Raw genomic sequence first — 18,761 nt, 5'->3', positions numbered from 1 at the left:
TCATGCGAGATGCGTCTGCACTCCACAGTATGTTGGACCATCTTTTCTTCTTGTCTTTTTTGACCGAACATCATTACCAAGGATGTGGCATCGCTCAAATATTTTGTGCTTCGAATCTATGCACGGTGAAGACTCATCTTGCCTGTAAAACAGTGCGTGAACTTGTTATATCATGAACCATGTATGTCCTTAAAAGTGTGCTGCAGCTGTCTCTTCTATGTTCTTAGCACGTTTTAATTGAACCTACTTTACTTCATAATTGCAAGTTACAAATTATACTGCATACATGTGACATGTTAGTTTATATGTATTTTCAGTACTTTTTATATGTATTTTTAGAGGAGCAGACTGTTCACCCAAAATTACAATTATCGTGCTCTCTTACAACCTGCATACATGTGATTACCGATTGTGTTATGAACTTGTTATATTGAGATATTTTCATATTGATATGATTACCGATTGTATTTAAGGTTTCGACCGGTACCGATGTATTTTTCGTACCGAACTTTTGATTCTGATGTTTCCGAAATACCGATATCGTTTTCATTTCTGAAGTTACCGTTTTCGATTTTGTTTCCGATAAAAAATATGAAAACGGTAACAATTTTAGTGTTTTCCGATTGTTTCCGACCGTTTTCACCCCTAGGTGGAGGCGAGTATCCATGGTAGTACTTTGTCAAAGTTGCTCCCTTGAGTTTAGGTTGGTGCTTCTATGTGAATTGATTCCTGGTGGAGACATTAACAATAAATTGGGATGTTGCGGTAGTTGGGGTTGTCCTATAAAAGGAGCCTTCCTTGTTTTGAGTTTGTCATGGGTGTTTTCATGGATCCGAGCAAAGTGAGGGTGAGGGGTGATTTGCCCCTAGCCCTGTCCCCTTGCTTCCCCTTCCCTTCTTATTTATTCGCCTTGTTTGTGAGTACCCATCAGATAGTTGTGGTGATGGAGAGGGTAACCTTAAACCCTTAACTTGGATGCAAAGGTATCTTTATTTGTGCTTTAGTTCCTTGCGTGTGGTTGTCTTGCTATTTTTGTATCTCTTTGAATGGGGAATGTTTCTAGAGTTGTCAAATTGGAGCTCTGCCATCATTGGAGTTATTATTATGGTCGTTGTTGTCCCTCGATAAACCATGGTGCTCGCAAGTGTTGCCTATGATAACGTCCCAATTGCAGACGTGTGGCCTATGGTGATTGGTGATGGTTGTGTAGAGTGGCGGGCATGTTGCCCCCTCACTTTCTTCATGAGTGATCTAGGGTTGTGGCGACCACCCTCTGGGGGAGGTATTTTGAGCATTCCCTAGGGTGTATTATCGCATAGAGAAGTAGTTGTGACCCCCTTATGTCTGCTCATAGCTACCAAACTTGATTCTAGCATGCACAACATCCTCGGGTGGGGGTGCTCTTGCAACGAGAGGAGGCGATGCAGCGCTTGGTGATGAATGGGAACAATGGCTGGTAGCTACCAAGTCTAATCTTTTGTTGCCTTCTTTCAGCGGCCTTGATGATTATGCTAGGATCTTTGGGTATGTGTCATCAATCATAGCATAATCGGCTATCGGGGATTGTGATATTTTGTAAGGGAATTTAAGATGTAGGATGTAGAGCATTGTGTCTTGTTGTAAGCTTTTGTTTTTTGGTAAGAATAGGCAATGAGCTTCTATCGTGATTATGAGGGGTCTCCTTTCTTTTCGTGCTTATCTCGATGTCATTCAAGTCTTGTAGCCTGATGCTTATATGGTGATCTTTGGTGATCATGTCTGGCTTAATAGGGTTGGTGTGGGGGTTCGTGTGTTGGTTGACATCCTATGTATTCTTGTCCTTGCTTGGCCTGAGTCATTGTCGTACATTCATGGTTTGCTACTGCGATAGGTTCCTACCCCGGGCCTAGCGCAGGAATCCCTTCCTCCCCTCTCCCTCCCACCATCTCTCTAGATACCTACCTAATTTAAGGTTGTTGTGAGCTAATGGCCAGGTGCAGGTAGACCATTGGATTGAGGGTTTTTTACTTGTGTCTACCTTACATAGGTGTCGGCGTTTCGAACCTAGGGGTCCCTGGACCGACGAGTAAATTATCGCCGCGTGCCCCAGTCCAGATGGGTCGGCGCGAGATGGAGCGCGAAGGGGGGAAGAAGCCGGAGGGAGACATGCGTGAGAGGTGAAATCCCGCGGCCTTCGTGTTTGTCCCGCGCCCAGGTCGGGTGCGCTTGCAGTAGGGGGTTACAAGCGTCCACGCGGGAGGGAGCGAGCGGCCTCACGCGAGCGTCGTCCCGTCCTTTCCCACGCGGCCAACCCTCGTAAGAGGGCCCTGGATCTTCCTTTTATAGGCGCAAGGAATGGATCCAGGTGTACAATGGGGGTGTAGCAGTGTGCTAACGTGTCTAGCAGAGGAGAGCTAGCGCCCTAAGTACATGCCATCGTGGCAGCCGGAGAGGTTTTGGCACCCGGTTGGTGTGGTGTCGTGGCCGTCGGAGGAGCGCTGGAGCCTGGCGGAAGGACAGCTGTCGGGGCTGTCGGGTCCTTGCTGACGTCCTCTTGCTTCCGTAAGGGGGCTGAGAGCCGCCGTCGTCATAGAGCATGTGAGGCGCCATCATTACTTGTCTGGCGGAGCGAGCCAGATGGGACACCGGTCCTGTTCCCCGTAGCCTGAGTCAGCTTGGGGTAGGGTAATGATCGCGCCTCCTGTGACGTGGTCGGTCCGAGCCCTGAGTTGGGCGAGGTGGAGGCTCCTTCGAGGTCGAAGTCGAGTCTATCTTCCGAGGCCGAGTTCGAGCCCCTGGGTCGGGCGAGGCGGAGACCATCGGCTGAGTCCAGGGCTGAGTCTGAGCCCTGGGGTCGGGCGAAGCGGAGTTCGTCGTCTTCCGGGGCTGAGCCCGAGTCCGAGCCCTGGGGTAGGGCGAAGCGGAGTTTCCTACGGCGCCTGAGGCCGGACTTGGCTGCTGTTAGCCTCACTCTGTGGAGTGGCACGGCAGTCAGAGTGGCACAGGCGGCGCTGTCCTCTTGTCAGGCCTGTCAGTGGAGCGGCGAAGTGACTACGGTCACTTCAGCTCTGTCAACTGGAGGACGCGCGTCAGGATAAAGGTGTCAGGCCACCTTTGCATTAAATGCCCCTGCGATTTGGTCGGTTGGCGTGGCGATTTGGTCAAGGTTGCTTCTTGGTGAAGACTGGGCCTCGGGCGAGCCGAAGGTGTGTCCGTTGCTGGAGGGGGTCCTCGGGCGAGACGTAGATCCTTCGGGGTCGGCTGCCCTTGCCCGAGGCTGGGCTCGGGCGAGGCGGGATCGTGTCCCTTGAATGGACCGATCCTTGACTTAATCGCACCCATCAGGCCTTTGCAGCTTTGTGTTGATGGGGGTTACCAGCTGAGATTTAGGAGTCTTGAGGGTACCCCTAATTATGGTCCCCGACAGTAGCACCCGAGCCTCGAAGGGAGTGTTAATACTCGCTTGGAGGCTTTTGTCGCACTTTTTGCAAGGGGACCAGCCTTTCTCGGTTGCGTCTTGTTCCGGTGGGTGTGCGCGAGCGCACCCGCCGGGTGTAGCCCCCGAGGCCTCGGAGGAGTGGTTTGACTCCTTCGAGGTCTTAATGCATTTCGCAATGTTTCGGCAGGTCTGGTCGTTCCCTCATGCGAGCTGGCCGTAGCCCGGGTGCACGGTCGGGTCCCAAGTTCTCGGGCTGGTTTGTTGATGTTGTCAACGGTTTGGCCGGAGCTGGGTTTGCGAGAGCAGCCCCCGAGCCTCCGCACAGGGCGAGAGGACAGTCAAGGACAGACTCGACTTTTTTACATACGCCCCTGCGTCGCCTTTTCGCAAGGAGGAGGGGGGGAAAAGCGCCATGTTGCCCTTGGAGGGCGCCGAACATGGTGTCTCCAGTGAGCTGCTGACGGGTAATCCGAGTGGACGCCCGTGCCCTATTTGTTAGGGGTCGGCTAGAGGCCCGCAGGCGCGCTCCAAAAGTACCTGCGGGTGATCTGTCGGACTCGGTCCCCTTTCGACGGGGTCCGAGGGCTCGATGCCTCCCTCTGATGGGATTCCGTTACAAGATCGTTCCCGCTGGTCTCGGAAATGTCCTAGGGTACCTCGGGAGCGTAGCCCGAGCCTTGGTTATGTATCGAACGTACCCAGGGTCATCCCTCGCTCTGCGTCTGAGGCGGCTGTGAACCCTTCGTGGGCCAGCCTACGAACCCCTGATCAGTAGTGGGGCGCGGAGCCCGAGTGGCCTGAGGCGGCCGTTGAACCCTTCCGAGGGGCCGGCCCTCGAACCTCTGACCAGTAGTGGGCGCGGAGCCCGAGCGCTCTGAGGCGGATGTTGAACCCCTATGAGGGGCCAGCCTTCGAACCTCTGATCAGTAGGGGGCTCTGGGCCCGTTTCCTTCGCGGAGAAGGATCCCTTTCGGGGTGTCCCCCTTTCCTGGTCCCTGTTGTAAGAGAGAGAAAGAGGAAAAAGGGAAAGAATACGAATTTGAGATGACGTGGCGCACCTTTTTGACGCGGTCATTATGGCGAAGGTGAAGCGTCTCTCGCTTCTCCTGCCAAAGGTGTCGTCTGTCCCGCCGCGGAGTTAATGCGACGGGGCGAGTGGTTCACGGGGCAGCCGTTGCGCGTGCGCGGGCCGTTCGAGGAATGGAACATGGGCGCATCGTCTTCACGCCATGAGAGAGGGTTCTCTCGCTGTCCCACGAGGTGACGTGAGCTTGGCTGACGATGTGACCGCTGCTTCTGCCCGCCTGCCACCGCCATTACTGCCGGCCCATTTTTGGCTGCATCGACCGTCGCGCCTTCTCCTGCGGCTGACTGGCCCGTGACCGATGCGCCTGGCTGGCACTGTTGGGTCGTACGTAGAGTTGCCTCGAGTCGCGGTACTGGTTCCGCAGTCGAGGAGGCGCGGTAGTGGCGCGAGTGGTGGTGCAGTTGCTCGCACGTAGCAACCGGCGCGCCGGTTGCATGACGTGTGAGCCTGGGCCTCCATGCTGGGCGCGTTGGAGACGAAGGGGTGCGCCCACTTGGCGCTGTTGCATGCCGACTGCATGGCTGTCCGCCCTTTCACCCGCTGGTCTGGGCGAAAGTGGAGGAATGCTTGTAACCGCTGGGCAGTTGCATGTACCGCGCGCGGCGGTTTGGCTTCTTCTGCCCTAGGCCAACTTGCATGACGTGTGGGACCCAGCCCCCGTGTCGTAGGGGGAGGACCTTGGAGCGTGTTGGAGAAGACCCAGCCCTCGATGGCTGGGGACGCAGGTGGGAGGAGTCGCCTTTAAAAGGAGGGTGATTCCCTTGAAAGGTGACCATGTCTTTGCGCTCCCTTATGCATCGTGTCTTTCCACCTTCCGAGCCCCCGGATGGGGAACACCCGCAATCCTTCCGCCTTGTCGTCGGAGGAACGCAACTTCGTGGAAGTTGGTACCTTTCAGCCATCGTTCGGCTTCAAGGATTTTCATCAAACGGCCCGGCTGCATCCCCCCGCCGGTGGTCACCCAAGACGGTGACCACCAGCCCCTGGGTGGGGAGAAGCAAACCGGGCTGCGGCCTCTGCCCCTCCCTCAGCTTCAAGGATGTTCATCATCCTTGCTGGGGCGGAGAGCGAGGCGAGCCGGGGCTCTACCTCCCGCACGGGTCGGCTGGCCACCTCCTCTTCCAACTTCTGGTGGTGGAAACCATCCTCCAGCTCTGCGGAGGAGGCGTCCTCCAGCCATGCCGGGGAAGGCGAACTGTTGCTGCCCAGCTAGGATGCAACATTCCGTCCTCTTCCTCGCTTTCGTGGCAAGGACGGGAGCGAGGACCTGCCGGTGCGCTTTGGAGCGGCCCGCGTTCGCCGGTGTGGCGTTGGTGGAGAGGCGGATGCCACCGTCAGTGCTGACATGGTGGCAGCCGGGGGAAGCTTCCCCACCGTCGAGGCCATCAGCGCCGCCTACGGGCCGGCCTCCGGCTCTTTGGCTTTGATGTCTGGTTCGCGTCCCTTGAGCGGGGACGCGAACGAGAGCCTTCCGGTGGCCGCGTCCATCCTGGGACCATAGCTGCTGCTGCAGACGTCGCTGGCGAGTCTCCCGGAACTTGTCGCCCCGCAGGCTCCCCGGTGTGGAGGTTGTTCATACCCGCGGGGACGGAACCGGAGTTCCGTTTGTAATGGCACCTTGAATGTCGGTGTTTTGTTCATTGCGGCTGTCGGGGCCTGAACATGCATGTATTTTCGGCACGGAGCCGTGTTTTTTTCCTCATTTTGAGCACTAAGACTCGCCTGTCGACTATCTGAACCGCTTCACCAAGCGTGAGTCGCCTCGTGCAAAGGTGACGAGTGAGGTATCCGTGTCCCGGAGGCGTAGGAGTCCCTCAGCTCGGTCGGCCTTGTCGTCCGAGGCTTCTCTTGCTTAGTTAAAGGAAACCCTCGGCCGCTCTTCGATGAGCCGAAGCCGGAGGTAGCGGCGTCAGCACGGACAGAGGCAGAGTTGGCTCAAAAAGAGGATTTGGTCGGCCGGAGCCTGGCCGGGTCGTCCACTGGCGGGACCGATGCCGAAGTTGAGTTACCGAGGCCACAAACCGAGCCGATGTCCTTGGGGGACAGCTGGCTGAGGCTTCAGGGTGACCAGCCCGAGCCATCTGCTCGAGTCGGATTCCTGGAGAAGGCCCTGGCAGCGATGGCCCGGGCGTGGTGCTGATGTCGTCCTTCAGAGTGGAGATCCTCCGACCGCGTCGCCGTCTGAGGCTAGGTCGGGCCTCGCCGAAGGTGTAGTTGACGCCGAGGGTGCTGCTGCTCCCTTTAACTGTCAGGGTCCGATCCTGCAGGATCGGATTATCTTGTAGTGTGTGTGTATGTTTTCCGCGGCCGCCGAGGCCCAAACACACCATCGTCGTGTTGTAAAGCTGCGTTTCTTTTCCCCTTGTTTCGAGTGTCTGGACTTATTTGTCGGTAACATAATTTGTTTGTGCGAGCGAGAGTTACTTTTCACGGAAGGTGATGAGTGAGGTATCCATATCCCGGAGGCGTAGGAATCCCTCGGCTCGGTCGGCCTTGCCGCTTACGTGCACTCTTACTCGTCCATAGGGTTCTGTCACCGACGTAGTCGAGAAGGCCCGAAAAATTGTTTCGGCAGAGGAGCTTTCGAGCGTGAAGACTTGTTCGGTCCGCGGAATCACCTATCCGAGCGCGAGTTACTTATCGCAGAAGGTGATGAGTGAGGTATCCGTATCCCGGAGGCGTAGGAGTCCCTAGGCTCGGTCAGCCTTAGCTGCTTACGTGTACTCCGTCGTTTTCAGGATCCACTTTCGAAGTAGCCGAAAAGCACGAAAGACATTCTGGCGGAAAAGATCTTTTTCTGAGGAAAATTTCGACGCAGAGGGGGTTCCCCCCTTTTAGCCCCAGAGGGAGGGTCGGGCTTTGCCAAGGTAAGGTTGACCCTTCCTGGATGACTAAACTTTGCGTGGGAACGAGGTATACGAACAACTTGAAAGCATCTTAAGGGTAGAAGCGACGTAGCTGTTGTATGTTCCAAGCGTTGTTGTAGACCTCGCCTTGACTGTTGGCCAGCTTGTACGTTCCGGGCTTCAGAACCTTGGCGACGACGAACGGCCCTTCCTAGGGAGGCGTGAGCTTGTGCCGCCCTCGGGCGTCTTGTCGCAGCCGAAGCACCAGGTCGCCCACCTGGAGGTCTCGGGACCGAACCCCTCGGGCGTGGTAGCGTCGCATGGACTGCTGGTACCGCGCCGAGTGTAGTAAGGCCATGTCCCGAGCCTCTTCAAGCTGGTCCAGTGAGTCTTCTTGATTAGCTTGATTGCTTTGGTCGGCGTAGGCCCTCGTCCTCGGGGAACCGTATTCTAAGTCTGTGGGCAAGACGGCTTCGGCCCCATAGACTAGAAAGAACGGTGTGAAGCCCGTGGCTCGGCTCGGCGTTGTCCTCAGACTCCAGACCACCGAGGGGAGTTCCTTCATCCATCGCTTGCCGAACTTGTTGAGGTCGTTGTAGATCCGCGGCTTGAGTCCTTGCAGGATCATGCCGTTGGCACGCTCTACTTGCCCATTCATCATGGGGTGAGCCACGGCGGCCCAGTCCACCCGGATGTGGTGATCCTCACAGAAGTCCAGGAACTTTCTGCCGGTGAACTGGGTGCCGTTGTCGGTGATGATGGAGTTCGGGACCCCAAAGCGATGGATGATGTTGGTGAAGAACGCCACCGCCTGTTCGGACCTAATGCTGTTTAGGGGTCGGACATCGATCCACTTGGAGAATTTGTCGATGGCAACCAACAGGTGCGTGTAGCCCCCGGGTGCCTTCTGCAAGGGGCCGACGAGGTCCAGACCCCACACAGCAAAAGTCCAGGTGATGGGTATCGTCTGCAGGGCCTGAGCGAGCAGGTGGGTCTGCCTTGCGTAGAACTGACACCCTTCACAGGTGCGGACAATTTTTGTGGCGTCGGCCACCGTCGTCGGCCAGTAGAAACCTTGTCGGAAGGCGTTTCCAACAAGGGCTCGAGGTGCTACGTGATGGCCACAAGCCCCCGAGTGTATCTCTTGTAGGAGCTCCTGGCCTTCGGCGATGGAAATGCATCGCTGGAGGATGCCTGAGGGGCTGCAGTGGTAGAGCTCCTTCCCGTCTCCCAGCAAGACAAACGACTTGGCGCGCCGCGCCAATCGCCGAGCTTCGGCTTGGTCGAGGGGTAGCTCTCCTCGGTGGAGATATTGCAGGTACGGGGTCTGCCAGTTTCGATTAGGCGTGACCCCGCTCCTCTCCTCCTCGACGCGCAGTGCCTCGCGCTTGGGGTCGAGGGTGCCTCGGGCTGGGCCGAGGGTGCCTCGGACTGGGCTGAGGGTGCCCCGGACTGGGCCGAGGGTGCCTCGGGCTCGGGCGTGTCGTCGATCTTGATGGGGGTTGATGCAGGTCTCGGGAGAAGACGTCCGGGGGAACCGTTGTTCGCCCCGAGGCTATTTTAGCCAGCTCGTCTGCAGTCTCGTTGTAGCATCGGGCGACGTGGTTGAGCTCGAGCCCGTAGAACTTGTCTTCCAGGCGCCGAACCTCATCGCAGTAGGCTTCCATCTTCGGGTCACGGCAGTGGGAGTTCTTCATGACTTGGTCGATGACGAGCTGCGAGTCACCGCGAGCGTCGAGGCGTCGAACCCCTAGCTCGATGGCGATGCGCAACCCGTTGACCAGAGCCTCGTACTCAGACACATTGTTGGACGCCGGGAAGTGGAGGTGTAGCACGTAGCGTAGGTGCTTCCCGAGGGGCGAGATGAAGAGCAGGCCTACACCCGCTCATGTCTTCATCAGCGACCCGTCTAAGAACATGGTCCAGAGTTCCGGTTGGATCGGAGCTGTTGGGAGCTAGGTGTCGACCCATTCAGCCACGAAGTCCGCCAAGACCTGGGACTTGATGGCCTTCCGAGGGGCGAACGAGATTGTTTCGCCCATGATTTACACCGCCCACTTTGCTATTCTACCTGAGGCCTCTCGGCACTGGATGATCTCCCCCATGGGGAAGGATGACACCACAGTTACCGGATGAGACTCGAAGTAGTGTCGCAACTTCCGCCGTGTCAGGATCACCGCGTACAGCAGCTTCTGAATTTGTGGGTAGCGGATCTTGGTCTCGGACAGTACCTCGCTGATGAAGTAGACTAGCCTCTGGACGGGCAATGCATTCCCCTCTTTTCGTCTCTCGACTACGATCGCGACGCTAACCACCTGAGTGGTCGCGGCGACGTAGACCAAGAGGGCTTCTCCGGCAGCGGGGGGCACCAAGATGGGCGCGTTCGTGAGGAGGGCCTTCAGGTTCCCGAGGGCTTCCTCGGCCTCAGGGGTCCAAGTGAAGCACTCGGCCTTCCTTAAGAGGCGGTACAGAGGCAGGCCTCTTTCGCCGAGGCGCGAGATGAAGCGGCTCAGAGCCGCAAGACATCCCGTGACTCTTTGTATGCCTTTCAAGTCCTTGATGGGCCCCATGCTGGTGATGGCCACGATCTTCTCCAGGTTGGCCTTAATGCCCCGCTCGGAGACGATGAACCCCAATAGCATGCCTCGGGGAACCCGCGAAGACACACTTCTCGAGATTGAGCTTCACGCCTTTCGCCTTGAGACATCGAAATGTCGCTTCAAGGTCGAAAAGGAGGTCGGAGGCTTTCCTCGTCCTGACTATGATGTCATCGACGTAGGCCTCGACCGTTCGGCCAATGTGTTCGCTGAACACGTGGTTCATGCACCGTTGGTATGTTGCACCCGCGTTCCTCAGACCAAACGGCATGGTAACATAGCAGTACATGCCGAAGGGTGTGATGAAAGAAGTCGCGAGCTGGTCGGACTCTTTCATCTTGATCTGGTGATACCCCGAGTAGGCATCGAGGAAAGACAGGGTTTCGCACCCAGCAGTGGAATCCACGATTTGATCGATGCGAGGCAGAGGGTAGGGAACTTTCGGACATGCTTTGTTTAGACCAGTGTAGTCTACACACATCCGCCATTTCCCTCCTTTCTTTCTCACAAGCATAGGGTTGGCAAGCCATTCGGGATGGAATACCTTTTTGATGAACCCTGCCGCCATTAGTTTGTGGATCTCCTCGCCTATAGCTCTGTGCTTTTCTTCGTCGAATCGGCGCAGAGGCTGCTTCACGGGTCGGGCTCCAGCTCGGATATCCAGCGAGTGCTCGGCGACATCCCTCGGTATGCCGGGCATGTCCGAGGGACTCCACGCGAAAACGTCGGCGTTTGCGCGGAGAAAGTCGACGAGCACTGCTTCCTATTTGGGATCGAGCTCGGAGCCGATCCGGATTTGCTTGGAGGCGTCGTTGCTGGGGTCGAGAGGGACGGATTTAACCGTCTCCGCTGGCTCGAAGTTGCCGGCGTGGCGCTTCACGTCTGGCACCTCCTTAGAGAGGCTCTCCAGGTCAGCGATGAGGGCCTCGGATTCGGCAAGGGCCTCGGCGTACTCCATGCACTCCACGTCGCCTTCGTACGCGTGTCGGTACGTGGGGCCGACGGTGATGACCCCGTTGGGGCCTGGCATCTTGAGCTTGAGGTAGGTGTAGTTGGGGACGACCATGAACTTGGTGTAGCATGGCCTCCCCAGCACTGCGTGGTAGGTTCCTCGAAACCCGACCACCTCGAACGTGAGGGTCTCCCTTCGGAAGTTGGAGGGCGTCCCAAAGCAGACGGGTAGATCGAGTTGTCCGAGGGGCTGGACGCGTTTCCCGGGGATGATCCCATGAAAAGGCGCAGCGCCTGCCCGGACTGAGGACAGATCAATCCGCAGGAGCCCGAGGGTCTGGACGTAGATGATGTTGAGGCTGCTGCCTCCGTCCATGAGGACCTTGGTGAGCCTGACGTTGCCGATGACAGGGTCGACAACGAGCGGGTATTTCCCCGGGCTCGGCACGCGGTCGGGATGGTCGCCCTGGTCAAAGGTGATGGGCTTGTCGGACCAGTCTAGGTAGACTGGCGCCGCCACCTTTACCGAGCAGACCTCCCGACGCTCTTGCTTGCGGTGCCGAGCCGAGGCGTTCGCCACTCGCCCACCATAGATCATGTAGCAGTCGTGGACCTCGGGGAACTCTCCTGCCTTGTGATCTTCCTTCTTATCGTTGTTGCGAGCCCTGTCACCCTCCGCGAGTGGCCTGGCCTTGTGAAAGTGGCGCCGAAGCATGGCGCACTCCTCAAGGGTGTGCTTGACAGGCCCCTGATGATAGGGGCACGGCTCCTTGAGCATCTTGTCGAAGAGGTTGGCACTCCGGGAGGTTTCCGAGGGTTCTTGTACTCGGCGGCGGCGACAAGGTCCGCGTCGGCGGCGTCGCGTTTCGCTTGCGACTTCTTCTTGCCTTTCTTCTTGGCGCCGCACTAGGTTGACGCCTCGGGGACATCTTCCGGTGGGCGGCCCTGGGGCTGCTTGTCCTTCCGGAAGATGGCCTCAACCGCCTCCTGGCCAGAGGCGAACTTGGTGGCGATGTCCATCAGCTCGCTCGCCCTGGTGGGGGTCTTGCGACCCAGCTTGCTCACCAGGTCGCGGAAGGTGGTGCCGGCGAGGAACGCGCCGATGACATCCGAATCGGTGATGTTGGGCAGCTCGGTGCGCTGCTTCGAGAATCGCCGGATGTAGTCCCGGAGAGACTCTCCCGGCTGCTGTCGGCGGCTTCGGAGATCCCAGGAGTTTCCAGGGCGCACGTACGTGCCCTGGAAGTTGCCGGCGAAGGCTTGGACCAGGTCATCCCAGTTGGAGATCTGCCCCGGAGGCAGGTGCTCCAGCCAGGCCCGAGTGGTATCGGAGAGGAACAGGGGGAGGTTGCGGATGATGAGGTTGTCATCGTCCGTTCCACCCAGTTAGCAGGCCAGCCGGTAGTCCGCGAGCCATAGTTCCGGTCTCGTCTCCCCCGAGTACTTTGTGATAGTAGTCGGGGTTCGGAACCGAGTTGGGAATGGCGCCCGTCGTATGGCACGGCTGAAAGCCTGCGGACCGGGTGGTTCGGGCGAGGGACTCCGATCCTCCCCGCTGTCGTAGCGTCCCCCACGCCTGGGGTGGTAGCCTCGGCGCACCCTCTCGTCGAGGTGGGCCCGACGGTTGCGATGATGGTGCTCGTTGCTGAGGCGACCCGGGGCCGCAGGCGCTGTGTTGCGCTTGCGCCCGGTGTGGACCGAGGCTTCCCGCATGAATCGGGAAGTCGCGGCACGATGTTCCGAGGGGAACCCCTGCCTTCGGGAGGCGGAGCTTTCGGCCCGTCGGACCGCGGTGTCCTCCAGGAGATTCTTGAGCTCTCCCTGGATACGTCGCCCCTCGGTGGTTGATGGCTCCGGCATCGCGTGGAGAAGTATTGCCGCTGCAGTCAGGTTCTGGCCGACTCCACTGGAAGTGGGTGGCGGCCTTATCCTGACGTCATCGGCGATGCGATGCTGGAAGCCCTGGGGGAGATGACGCGCTTCTCCGGGCGGAGGTTGGCTCGCCCATTCCTGCCCGATGTCCCGGCGGATCGGCTCAAGTGTTCCTGCTCCCCCGTCGAGCCTGGCCTGCATCTCGCGGATTTGCTCAAGCTGTGGGTCAGGACCCCCCCCCACCGGGATGGGGACCACAGCTAGCTCTCGAAGGATGTCAACGCGAGGCACGGGCCTAGAAAGATCACCGTTCTCCGGCATACCAAGATGGTTGCCTTCGTCGGGACCCCCTAGATCGACGTGGAAACATTCACGACTTGGGCCGCAGTCATCGTTGCCGAGGCTGCGGCTACCGTCGGAACAATCGAAAAGGCAATAGTCGCACGCGGTCATAAAGTCCCGCATGGCACTGGGGTTACCAAGTCCGAAGAAATCCCAACAGAAGTCGGACTCGTCATCTTCCTCGGACCCCGAGGGCCCGTAGGTCAAGACGGCCGTCAGCCGGTCCCAGGGTGACCGCATACGATACCCCAGAGGGTTTGGACTCGCCTCTATGAGAGCGTCCACCGAAGCGAAGTCGCTTGGTGGGTCGAGGCTGAATCCAAAAGGCGCGAGATGGGAATCGGTCGGTACCTCTTGGTCGACGGGCGGTGACGAAGTCACGTCAGGGACTGACCGCACCATCGTCTCAGGTACGAGGGTGACGCCCAGCAAGTTCTTCGCGAGCGTGCTGGCGACGTCTGTTTGCTTGGGGTTGGCGTGTTGCGGGGAGACGGCGCTCGTTTTCGTCTCAGACGCGAGGTCGGTGCTCGACGTGCCCCCCGCTGGGGCGCCGTCGACTCGCTCGACAGCCGACGAGGTGCCGCCTCCTGCTTGGCCTTGGTTGGCCCGCCTCCTCCTCCGTCGGCGGGGGAGGGGACAGGACAAGCCCGAATGTTGTTCTTCCACCACGCGGGGAAGACGTCGTCGATTCCGCCGCCGGTGGGCGGGCTGTCGGTCGCCATTGTCGCTGTCGCGCGGCGGGGGAAGGAGTATCATGTCGTAGCTGCCGTCGAGGGACATGAACTCAAGACTCCCGAAACGGAGCACCGTCCCGGGCTGGAAAGGTTGCTGGAGACTGCCCATCTGGAGCTTGACGGGAAGTTGTTCGTCAACACGCAGCAGGCCCCTACCTGGCGCGCCAACTGTCGGCGTTTCGAACCCGGGGGTCCCTAGACCGACGAGTAAATTATCGCCACGTGCCCCAACCCAGATGGGTCGGCGCGAGACGGAGCGCGAAGGGGGGAAGAAGCCGGAGGGAGACAGGCGTGAGAGGCGAAATCCCGCGGCCTTCGTGTTTGTCCCGCGCCCAGGTCGGGTGCGCTTGCAGTAGGAGGTTACAAGCGTCCACGCGGGAGGGAGCGAGCGGCCTCACGTGAGCACCGTCCCGTCCTTCCCCGCGCGGCCAACCCTCGTAAGAGGGCCCTGGATCTTCCTTTTATAGGCGCAAGGAATGGATCCAGGTGTACAATGGGGGTGTAGTAGTGTGCTAACGTGTCTAGCGGAGGAGAGCTAGCGCCCTAAGTACATGCCATCGTGGCAGCCGGAGAGGTTTTAGCACCCGGTTGGTGTGGTGTCGTGGCCGTCGGAGGAGCGCTGGAGCCTGGCGGAAGGACAGCTATCGGGGCTGTCGGGTCCTTGCTGACGTCCTCTTGCTTCCGTAAGGGGGCTGAGAGCCGTCGTCGTCATAGAGCATGCGGGGCACCATCATTACTTGTCTGGCGGAGCGAGCCAGATGGGACGCCGGTCCTGTTCCCCGTAGCCTGAGTCAGCTTGGGGTAGGGTAATGATGGCGCCTCCTGTGACGTGGTCGGTCCGAGCCCTGAGTTGGGCGAGGTGGAGGCTCCTCCGAGGTCGAAGTCGAGTCTGTCTTCCGAGGCCGAGGTCGAGTCCGAGCCCCTGGGTCGGGCGAGGCGGAGACCGTCGGCTGAGGCCAGGGCTGAGTCTGAGCCCTGGGGTCGGGCGTAGCGGAGTTCGTCGTCTTCCAGGGCTGAGCCCGAGTCCGAGCCCTGGGGTCGGGCGAAGCGGAGTTCGTCGTCTTCCGGGGCTGAGCCCGAGTCCGAGCCCTGGGGTCGGGCGAAGCGGAGTTCGTCGTCTTCCGGGGCTAAGCCCGAGTCCGAGCCCTGGGGTCGAGCGAAGCGGAGTTCGTCGTCTTCTGGGGCTGAGCCCGAGTCCGAGCCCTGGGGTCGGGCGAAGCGGAGTTTGTCGTCTTCCGGGGCTGAGCCCGAGTCCGAGCCCTGGGTCGGGCGAAGCGGAGTTTCCTACGGCGCCTGAGGCCGGACTTGGCTGTTGTCAGCCTCACTCTATCGAGTGGCACGGCAGTCGGAGCGGTGCAGGCGACGTTGTCCTCTTGTCAGGCCTGTCAGTGGAGCGGTGAAGTGACTACGGTCACTTCAGCTCTATCAACTGGAGGACGTGCGTCAGGATAAAGGTGTCAGGCCACCTTTGCATTAAATGCCCCTGCGAGTTGGTCGGTTGGCGTGGCGATTTGGTCAAGGTTGCTTCTTGGTGAAGACTGGGCCTCGGGCGAGCCGAAAGTGTGTCCGTTGCTGGAGGGGGTCCTCGGGCGAGACGTAGATCCTCCGGGGTCGGCTGCCCTTGCTCGAGGCTGGGCTCGGGCGAGGCGGGATCGTGTCCCTTGAATGGACCGATCCTTGACTTAATCGCACCCATCAGGCCTTTGCAGCTTTGTGCTGATGGGGGTTACCAGCTGAGATTTAGGAGTCTTGAGGGTACCCCTAATTATGGTCCCCGACAATAGGGCTATAGAATATTGCTAAGAAACTGTCAGTCTCGAGGAAGAGGTTATCATCTTGTCCCGCTGTCTTGTCTGGTGGCAATTCACTAGCGGGTGGGGTGATGGGTCATGGTGTGAGGATATATTGAAGGAGCTCATAGTCTGAGTACTTATGCCTCACAGGGCTACCGTCATGTGGGGCAAGGTGTGTTCATGAGTTTTTTGAACTAGCCAGGCTCCATGCGCGACCAAGCTCTTTGGTCATGTCATTTGTGTTGGTCGCGGGGACTGCATGGTGGAGCATTGGGGTCATGGAGCCTGAGTTGGGAGGTTGATGGTAGCGACAATCTTCATGTCACATGGCTAGGAGAGGTTGTGATGCTGGTGTCATTTCTCCCCTTGCTCAATAAGGTCACATGGTTTGTCCCTACGATTGGGTGACTTTTTACTTTATCGTTGGAGATGGGGTCTACTACATATTCTTTGGGTGCGTGATTGCTAGCAATCGTCATTAGCTCATTGATGGTCCTACGCCTGCTACAATTGAGCTTAAGCACCAAATCCTTGTTGGTGGTATCGTAGATGAACGATCTGATGACGTCGGAGTCCTTATGGTTATGGTTTATGTCTGTTTATGTCTATTTTCTGAACCATGTTGCTTGATCATATTGTGAACCTAATGTATGGTGGACTTTAAATATATTTATTGTTTAGTTCAAATATTATGTGATTGGTTGATCAAGTGGTGAAAATTGTGTATGCTTATCTTATATATCATGTTATACTTGTGTGCCTCGATAACCATGATTGTAGGGAAACCGCGCCAAAACTCCAATATTATACTTGTGTGTAAATACAATTAGATATATGATGCACACATGTAGGGAGAGCTATTCCTACTCCTTGAGTTTTGAATTGACTTATCTATTTCTCAAATGGTACTTCAAAGTAAGATAAGTCGAAACTCACCTCAAATCCTTCTTATATCTAGTGTATGAGGAAGATTTGAAAAACCAAAATGACCACTCGAAGAATAGTAGAGTGTTGTCATCAATTACCAAAAGGGTAGATTGTGAAGCATCTAGGCCCATAAGTAATGTTTTGGTAATTAATGATAACCATATGTGGACTAATGAATTCTTGAAGAAATAACAGTGCAGGTTGGACCACAAAAAGATGAGCTTTATTGGAAGACTAAGAAACTTTGACATTGGTTGTGAATCGAATGAAGGCAAAGGTATTGAGTAGGGTTTTACTTTTTCTGGTCACAACATGATTAGAGAAGAAAATTGACCGATTTATGTCACACTCGGTTTTGGAAGGTAAACCGAATGCGAACCATGTATGTGCCAGGATCAGAAATTTACGTACACAGCGATTACATAAATGACTCATCATAGCACAATGCTTCGAATAACAATAAAGAGTAATTAATAATATTAAAGACTAAAGTCATTTACATAATATAAATCAAAGTGCACATAATAGAAACGTAGCCAACGTAAATAAACCCACCATAGGCAGCTGACTAGGGGAGGTTGCTAGCCTAATCCTCGAACTCGTCGAAGTCCTGGAACTCCTGGAGATCCGCCTCGACGCCTTCTTCTTTACCTGAGCATAGATTGCACCAAAGGCAACCTGGTGTTTTGTGAAAGCAAGGGTAAGTACACATCAACGTACTCAGCAAATGTCCCGTTTGGCTGAAGGGGACTAGCTTTATGTGGGGTTAAGGTCAAAGCAGTTGCTTTTACTTGGTCAGGTATTTATTATTAGTGGAAGCCAAGTTTTAGTAATAGCCAACCTATGAACCATTTCCTCATCGAGGAAAACATTATCATCATCGAGCCAAAACCATAAATAAAACCATTTTATCTTAGACCATTTGTATCTCGAACCATCTGTGTCTCTAATCAAAGAGGATCCCAAGGCCGCTCATAACCGTGAGCACAACTGATATATCAGTTTCTAACCCTCTGCAGAGGTCGCACACTTTACCCACGAGTCATGATTCCCTTTCTGTCCGGGGAGAGCTAATCCCCATTGACCACTACCTAGGTGGTCTAGCAGGGTATCACTACGTATCCTTTACAAAGACTCCCCTGGTGCATAGCTGCTCGTTAGGTTTCGCCAGTCATATAAACGCAGTACACCTCCCCAAGGTGGGTGACTAACAAAACCAAATCGAATGAACCTCTGCACCCTCCCTTGGTAGAGCGAGCACTACACCCCGAGCCCCATTGACGGTCCTCCGGCAAAGCCAACTACACCCCCAGGTTCATTTAATTAATCAGCTAAGGGCGTCCCATTCCACTCTCATGGTTGCACTGTTATCCCAGGTGGTCACTCCACGAACGGGTCCTTACAGAGAGGTACTCAGGGAAAATGTCCCGAGCCCCCTAAAATATCACAAGATCATCATCGGGATAACATCATCGTATCATAAATATTCACATCATGTTCATTGATTAAAGTAAAACAATAGCATGAAGCTAACCATAATAACCCAAAAGGTAATCAAGGACAAGGTAAATAAGAAGCTAGTCAATCCTTAGGTTCCAATTAAGTAATGAGGGACAGTGAATTATAAGTAGATAGGACATAATGGGTCAGAGGACACTTGCCTTCACCAAATAGATGCTCAGGGTCTTCAATCTCGTGGAACTCGAAGAACTGGATCACTTGGTCGCCAACGCTTGATCTTTGATCCCTCCAAGCTCGAAAATGGATCACAATCTATTCGCAACGCACAGCGAATACAAACAGGCACAAACAAACGAACAAACATATATATGCATAAGAACATTACACCATTCAAATAAAAACATAATAAAATATGTAAAACGAAATAGAGCACGTTACTACGGTCACGCGAGAAAAAAGAAACGCGACAGGCGGAGCTACGGTCGAGAAGTTATCGCGTCTACACTAAACAATTATTAATCATAACATTTAGTTTGACCTGATTATATTAACCGATATTTATTTAAAAAGAAACTAGAGCTATCGCACAGTTTTAATTAGCTGACCACCCTAACAATTCTTAGTTAAATAAGTAATTTAAATAACATCAGCGACTCTAAGAGGGACGAATTAGTGGAGCGAGACCAAATACGTAACGCGTGAAATAGCACGACCGCACGTGACCCAACGCACG

Source organism: Zea mays, chromosome 3 (assembly GCF_902167145.1).
Source record: "Zea mays cultivar B73 chromosome 3, Zm-B73-REFERENCE-NAM-5.0, whole genome shotgun sequence".
NCBI classification, from domain to species: domain Eukaryota; kingdom Viridiplantae; phylum Streptophyta; class Magnoliopsida; order Poales; family Poaceae; genus Zea; species Zea mays.
This window is presented reverse-complemented; position numbering follows the sequence as displayed.